Here is an 8,529-nt window from a genome sequence, read left to right as displayed (position 1 = left end):
GTGCCCATCGCCAGGGCCAGCCGTGTGCCAGGTGCTCACCCCAGGGGAAACATGTGCTGGTCCCCACCCTGGACCAGCCGTGTGCCAGGTCCCTGCTGGGGCCAGGCCGGCGCTGGGCACCCCGGGCCCGGGCAGGATGAGGAACCGCTCTGCCCCGGGCAGGCGCAGGGCCAGCCCCGCCAAGGGCTGGGCACCCTGGGCCGGAGGGACTCGCTGCGGCTGCCACACGCTGGCTCCAGCAGCCCATCCCTGCCCAGGGCAGTGGGAGCAGTTGGCTGGGGCCAGGTTGGGCCATGCTGGGGCAGTGTGACATGGTGCCGTGTGGGGCCGGACCGGGATATAGCTGCCGTGGTGGCAGCGCCAAAGGTCAAGGAAGAGATAAATACTGCGTCATGTCAGCGCTGCTGCACAGTCCTCCTGCAATAAGACCCCAAACCGCGTTGCTGTAAAATGCCAAGCAGCACTGTAACTTGGTCAACGTGCATGATCATGGGCCTTGATCTTGAAGAAGGAAATCTAATCAGAAAAAGCATAAAGCGCAAACAAATGGTTCCTTCCCTGCCCAGTTAGCTTTTTCACAAAACCTGCAGTTACCCACTGTTAACCCAGCTCAGTTCCCCACCAGTCCAGGTTGCTGCAGAGTGGATCAAATGCCAGTGCCAGCACGAAGGGGAGGACAGTACTGGAGGGGTAAAATCACTCAGAGGGAGAAGGGGGTTTTTTTTGCTTGTTTGTTGTTTTTTATGGCAGTATCAGGAGGGCAGCAGAGCCCAGGGCAGCCCTTGGCAGCAGCAGGGCTGCGGTTGCCAGGCAACGTGGGGGCGGGGCAGCAGGAGGAGGCCAGGTGACCTGCAGCCAATGGGGTGCGGTTGCCAGGCGACGCAGGGGCAGGAAGCAGGAGGCAGGTGACCTGCAGCCAGCAGGGTGTGGTTGCCGTTGCCAGGCAACATGGGTGGGGCCCGGCCTGCCCTGCCCTGGGGGAGGGAGTCCCAGGCCCTGGAGGTGGCTGGAGCCTGGCAGGGGCGGCCATGGTGGGACAGCGTGTGGGGCTGGAAGCGCCAGGGAGCCGGGACCCGTGCACCCTGGCTGCGCTGCCCCAGCCCGCTGGGACGGGGGCCGTGCGCGCCCCAAGGTCTGGTGCTGCAGTGCGGCCATGCACCCCGCAGAGGCAGCAGGGGAATGTCAGGGTGGGAGCAGGACTACAGTTCCCAGCTGGCCCTCCACTTTCCTTCTGACATCCCTGAGAGCATCCTAAACAGGGAGAAGATAAATGCCATCTTCAAGGCAGGAATTTCCAATGAGCTCTTCCCTGGGTTCATCAGGGCACACCAAATGATCCGAACCCTTCTGACCCCAGGTTTTACCCTAACCTTCAGGGCTCACTGCCCCACAGCATGCTGCTTCACCGAATCACAGAATGGCTGAGGTTGGAAGGGACCTCTGGAAATCATCTAGTCCAACCCCCCAGCTCAAGCAGGTTCACCTAGGGCAGCTTGCCCAGGTCCCTGTCCAGATGGCTTTTGAATATCTCCAAGGAAGGAGAAACCACATCCTCTCTGGGCAACCTGTTCCAGTGCTGTTACTCTCACAGTAAAGAAGCATTTCCTCATGTTCAGAGAGAAATTGCTGCATTTCATTATGTTTCAGGCATAGGGTAAGAGTGAGGGTAAGGGGGCAGGGAGTGAGGCTGCAGCACAGCAGTTTGGGTTTGTTCCCAAAACAACTTCCGTGCCCTTCATCTGCTCCCATGCCTGCCTCCAGGTTCTGGCTGCTCGGGTGAGAGGACACAGAGGACCTCCTCATCAGCACCCAAGCGCTGTCCCGCACACCTGCCTCTGCCTCTGGCCTCCCCCACCCTCCCTGCCCTCCTGGGCTGACCCCGCCCTCCCCTTGAGCACCTCACAATGCCAGCCTGCTGCTCCTCACCAATCAGCTTGCTGCAGCACAAATGACCTCACAACCTACAGCCCCGCCCTGACACCTCCACCTGCACCTCCCCCTCCCCTGCCTCCGCCCTCTGCTCTCACCCCCATGCGCTTCCACTGCGAGACTAAACCCGACAGGCCCTGCCCTGCCTCTGCAGTGAAGGACCCAAACACCTTGGAGCTAGGCTTCCAAGATGGTTGGACAGTTAGGGTCTTCAGGGGAGCAGCTTCGGCCTTAGGCTTCACGCATCAGTGGGGTGTTTGCGCTTGGCGGTTTGTAGTCTTAGGGAAATCTTTTGAGTGATGGAGAGAGCAAGGGTGGCATGGCTTCAATGAGAAAGGTGTGCACGGAAGGGCATGGAGCAAGGCTCCATTAGGTGAGACATGGATGCACATGGAGCAGGAAATGGGTCATAAAGTCAATGAGGCAGGATATGGGGATGGGCTGGGAACTGGACATCCAGGACAACCCATTCCTCGGGGGGTCTTTAGAAAGAGACTGTCCATCTCGGGAAGGCCCATCTCCCTGGGGCATCTCCCTAGCTGCCCTCCAGGGCAACAGCCTCATCCTTACAGCCACAGCCTGTGACCACTGCCTCCATGCCCCCATGGGCATCTTCCTCCTCAGCCTTGCCTCCATCTCCACCACTGTCCCTAAATCCATGTTCCCTGAGGGACACCAGGGCTGTTCTCCACTTGGGATGTGCTGCCCAGGGCTGCCTGGTTCTCTTCTTGATGGCAGCACAGTTTTCTCTTCTCACTGTCATGGCCTACAGCCACCACATGGCCACCTGCAGTATGGCACCCCGCTGGGCTCCAGGGCTTGGATCCTGGGGCAGTGGTTTCTCCACGCAATGCTGAGTCAGTAGCTGAAACAGCAGCAGCAATAAGCTGCCCTCCTCTCCTCTCTAAAGCCCATCTTGTGTCATCAATGCCCAGGAGCACTGAGAAGGGCAAGAACTGCAGCTCCCATGTGGCCTGGATGCCCAGCTCTGCAAAAGACCACCAGGGCACCCCAGTGCCAAAGCCCGGGCTTGAACCAGGGACCATTTAGATCTTCAGTCTAACGCTCTCCCAGCTGAGCTACTTCAGCCCTGCCCTGCCACCTCTTGTCCCCATCACAGCTGTGCAGGAGCAGAGGCTGAGGAGCAGGAGGTCCCTTGGGCCAAGCTGTGTCTTGCCTGGCCATTGCTGGGCTGTGGCTGGCCCTGGTGACCATCCCCAAACCTGCTCTGCTCTCCTTCTCCAGGCATGCTGCGATGGCACCTCCTGGTGGGCCAGATGCCTCCACCAGTCCCCCTTCTGCCTGGCATACGACTAAAACATCTACAACTCCTCCCTTGTCCACAAAAATCCATCAGTCCCCCCATAACTGGCTTCAATACCTCCAGCCATTGGGAATGGCCAAGGATAGCTAACAGAGGCATCTCCAGAGAGCGGCTTCCTCCTGTAGCCTTGCTGGGGAAGAAATCCCACAAACAGGGGGTTTGTCCCCCAAATGAAGATCTCGGAAAGGACAAGCAGGTTGCCCAGAGAGGTGGTGGTGGCTCCATCCTTGCACATGTTCAAAAGCTGCCTGGGAAACACAGTCCTGGGCCACCTGCTCTGGGTGACCCTGCTGGAGCAGGAGGTTGGACGAGGCGATCTCCAGAGGTCCCGTCCCACCTCAACCATCCTGGGATTCTGGGGACTGGGGTGGGGACATGGGGACTCAGGGATCACGTGGGGACACTGGGGACCAGGGTGAGATGTGGAGACACATAGGAGACAGATGGGGGCCAGGCTGGGAATGTGGAGGACACATAGTGGTCACATGGGGATTGGGTCAGGACATGGAGGACACATTGTGTCCATGTGGGGACTGGGGGGAGGACAGGGGAACACAGGGGAGACATGGGAGACACATTAGGACCAGGGTGAGGATGTGATATGTGCTAATTTGTTACATCAACTCAGGAAGTGATTTTACGATGAAACTAGGCGCTAAGTACGGGCTAAACTACAACATCCTGTAACGAGAACATGTCCCCCACCCGAGATGATTCCACTGAGCTAGCGAAACTGCAATGTTAGTTTAGATTACCTAATATGGCGGTATTGCACAACTGTATTGTGAAATGTGTGCACACGACCTGAAGGTCATCACTCACAACGCCGAGGAAGACTCCAGCCTTCATCCCCACGACCACCAGAGGGCTGAAGAAGACCTCCTAGCAACAGTCGGCGCAACCGTAGAAGTTACAGGAAGTGCCACGTATACCCGGAACTAGAGCCGCATATAAGGAGACTGTGAGCGGGGGAATTTCGCGCGCCGTTGGTGGAGCAGAGACTCCCCAGCCGCCCAGCGCTGTTTTGCTTACTTGTGACTTGCTCAATTATTTTATTAAATTGGAATTAATGCAACCCAGTTAGAGTGGTCATTACGATTTGTCACGTTTACCTATAACAAGGACATGGGGTTATGTGGGGACACAGGGGGACACTTGGGACAGGGAAGGAGACACTGGGGCACTAGGGGTGTTTGGGGTCCCTTCCCCTGTTAAAATTCGCTGTTCTCTTTTGTTCATTTGCCGGCACCAGTAATGAGCAGCAGGAATCACATGTCTAAGTTTTAACAGTTTTATTGCTAGCAGTAAAGTGCCAATTGGCTGGGAGCACAAGAAGGGACCCCAAGAAGCTTTTTGTTACAACTTTTAAGCGATAGCAAGTTCTTACATATTCAATACTTTAGTCTACATCATCAACCAGATCTACCCACAATCCCCTTGCTGTGTTACAGTAGGAGATAGTTTCATGCCAGCCTTAAATGGTCCATCTTAAAAGTAGTCATCAGCTGATTTGGCACCTCCTCTGGTGTTGCCTCTGAACAACTTCTTGTGCTGCTGGCTGGATTGAACTGGCTTCTTTGCAGTTCTTCAACTTTGTTGGAAAAAAAGGGCTAAGGCAAGGTCAGAGAAGATGTTCTGCTTGCAAGCCACGTGACCTTGCCTGTTCTTTCTCTACAAAACTAGAGTAGAGTGGAAATTTCCTTAACAAAACTTTACATCCACAAGTCCAAGGGCCCTGATGGGATGCACCCACGAGCGCTGAGGGAGCTGGTGCATGTCATTGCTAGGCCACTCTCCATCCTCTTGGAAAGGTCATGGCAATCAGGAGAGGTGCCTGAGGACTGGAAGAAAGCCAATGTCACCGCAGTCTTCAAAAAGGGCAAGAAGGAGGACCCAGGAAGCTACAGGCCAGTCAGCCTCACCTCCATCCCTGGAAAGCTGATGCAGCAGCTCATCCTGGATGACATCTCCAAGCATGTGGAGGAAAAGAAGGTGATCAGGAGTAGTCAGCATGGCTTCACCAAGGGGAAATCATGCTGAACCAATCTGAAAGCCTTCTCTGATGGGATGACTGGCTGGGTAGATGAGGGGAGAGCAGTGAATGTTGTCTACCTTGACTTCAGCAAGGCTTTTGACACTGTCTCCCATAACATCCTCATAGGCAAGCTCAGGAAGTGTGGGTTAGATGAGTGGCCAGTGAGGTGGATTGAGAACTGGCTGAATGGCAGAGCTCAGAGGGTTGTGATCAGTGGCGCAGCGTCTAGTTGGAGGCCTGTAGCTAGCAGTGTCCCCCAGGGGTCAGTACTGGGTCCAGTCTTGTTCAACTTAGTCATCAATGACCTGGATGAAGGAACAGAGAGCACCCTCAGCAAGTTTGCTGATGATACAAAACTGGGAGGAGTGGCCAATATACCAGAGAGTTGTGCTGCCATTAAGAGGGACCTGGACAGGCTGGAGAGCTGGGCAGAGCGGAACCTCCTGAAGTTCAAGAAAGGCAAGTGCAGAGTCCTGCACCTGGGGAGGAATAACCCCATGCACCAGAACAGGCTGGGGGTTGACCTGCTGGAAAGCAGCTCTGCAGAGAAGGACCTTTCAGTGGTCTGGAAGGACCTCTTCCAGAGGGCTGGTGGACACCAAGTTAAGCATGAGGCAGCAGTGTGCCCTTGTGGCCAAGAAGGCCAATGGTATACTGGGCTGCGTTAGGAAGAGCATTGCTGGCAGGTCAAGGGAGGTAATCCTCCTCCTCTCCTCAAGCCTGGTGAGGCCACACCTGGAGTAGTGTGTCCAGTGCCGGGCTCCTCAATACAAGAGAGATATGGAGCTACTGGAGCCAGTCCAGCAAAGGGCCATTAAGATGCTTAAAGGACTGAAGCATCTCTCCTATGAGGAAAGGCTGAGAGAGCTGGGCCTGATCAGCCTGGAGAAAAGAAGGCTGAAGGGGGATCTTATCAATGTGTATAAGTATCTGAAGGGAGGCTATAAAGAGGGTGCTTTAAATAAGATATCCTTACTGTGAGGGTAGCAGAGCACTGGTACAGGCTGCCCAGAGAGGTTTTGGAGTCTCCTTCCTCAGAGATATTCAAAAGCCGTCTGGACAGGGTCCTGGGCTATGTGCTCTAGGTGACCCTGCTTGAGCAGGGGGGTTGGACTAGATGATCTCCAGATGTCCCTTCCAACCTCAACCATTCTGTGATTCTTTGAAGCAGCCGGCGGAGTAGTGAGCCCTGGAGCTTAGGGTAAAATCTGGGTGATGAGCAAGTAAAGCATTAACAGGACTGAAGAAGTTTGCCAGCTGATATGTGCAGGGCCGTGGGATAGACACTGCACAAACTTCAGGGAGGGAGGAAGTGATACTGTCACCGAAATTGGGAGAAAAACTCCTTAACACCAATGCAGCATTAAGAAGCAGGCATTCTCTTTATTACAGCGCCGGGTACACGGGGGATGGCTCCACCCAACGTGCACACCGTGTGTCGCATCACCTAAAGTTTATATTGCTCTATCCTGTGCACATGCATTAAATTTCCAGGAATGATTATAGATATTCATTCTATTTCCTAGAACTAATTACTACATTTACATAATCATTACGCATGCGGTCTGAGTCTCTGGGGGTCTTCTGTGGGGGTCTCTGGTGGTCTCTGGTGGTCTCTGGTGGTGTCAGAAGAGGTGTCACTCTGCGTCTTGCCATGAACTTTGCTCTACTTTTCCATACATGGTCTCAACTTGGCCTGCTTCCTTGTTGGAGAAAAGCTGTCTTGGTCCTAATCTTGGCTCCCACTGGCTTCTGCTGGTTTATCTGTACTTTCTCAGGATGTATCAGTCCCAGCTGCACTGGTGTCCTTGGGTATGTTTGTCTGAGGCTCCTGTTGAGACTCCTCCTTGTCCGAGCTGGTAACAGTTTCCTCATTCCCCCCCGCTTTGAGACTCTTTCTTGTCTGGACCTTTTGGTAACAGTTCCCCTCTTTGAGACTTCCAAAGTATGATTTCTTTGGGAGTCTCACCTAAATTTTTATAATTTTGATAATACTTTTGATTTTTAGGGATACATAGTTGGGTACAACACAATGTAACTAAAGGTGAACATTGGATCATAATACAGCATAATATGCATATCGCAACTACAGCTATGATTATTACAAACACTTCTTTTAACCAAGTTAAGTTTGGTAGCCATGAAGTTAACCAATTCCACCATGAGGAGGAGGACTCCTTTTGTTTTTCCCACTCTTCCATCACTCTTTCAGTTGAGTTTATCCCTTTCTGCTGGATCTCAAATCCATCATTTATGTATGTACAGCATTCTTGTCCTATGAGAGCACATGTTCCTCCCTGGCTGGCTAACAGATAATCTAGGGCCATACAATTTTATCGCTGATTGACTAAACAGTCTGTTAACGTCATGGCTACCCCAATTAAAATACTAATAATGCGTTGATTAGTTCCCATGTTTGACTAATTAGCTAACTCTTAACATTCTAATTCTAAAAGCATGCCAAAACTACAAATAATTCAGCAACACTCTCAAGTCTCGGGTTTCAAAATATTTTCTGGATTCTTATTTGAAGAGGATTTTTATCTGATGGAATGACCTTCCACTGAGGTTCTTTCAGCAATGATGCTGGCTTAACTCGAGTGTAATGAACCCAAGGTTCGATCCCTTCTATCTTGAGTGCAGTGTAAGTAGTTAAGAGTACCTGGAAAGGTCCTTTCCACCTCTCTTGTAAAGATTCAGAGCTCCATGTTTTTACATATATGAAATCTCCGGGTTGATACTGATGGGCAGGAGTGTCCAACGCAAGTGGTCCTGTCAAAACAATATGCCATAGGAGAGCCACAAGGACTTTCCCTAAAGAAATCAGACATAACTTTAAATCTGCTTTTGCCTTTACATGCATCTCTCCTGGAATCAACAGCACTTAGTATGGTTTTCCATATAATACCTCATAAGGACTAATCTTACTTTTTGATCTTGGCTGTATTCTAATTCTTAAAAGAGCCAGCGGAAGGGCCTGCGGCCATCTTAAAGAAGTTTCCTGACATATCTTACTGATTTGCTGCTTTAAAGTTTCATTCATTCTTTCTACCCTCCCACTCGATTGTGGTCTCCACAGGGTATGCAAATCCCACTTGATACCCAGAATCTTGCTTAGCTGTTGGACTATATCTGCCATGAAATGTGGGGCCCGATCAGAGAACATTCCTATCAGTACCCCGAATTGTGGTATTATTTCTTTGAGCAATATTTTAGTCATTTCCCTAGCTTTATTGGTGCG

The sequence above is a fragment of the Apteryx mantelli genome, chromosome 23 (genome assembly GCF_036417845.1).
Source record: "Apteryx mantelli isolate bAptMan1 chromosome 23, bAptMan1.hap1, whole genome shotgun sequence".
In the NCBI taxonomy this organism is placed as follows: Eukaryota; Metazoa; Chordata; class Aves; order Apterygiformes; family Apterygidae; genus Apteryx; species Apteryx mantelli.
Note: the sequence above shows the minus strand (reverse complement) of the source record.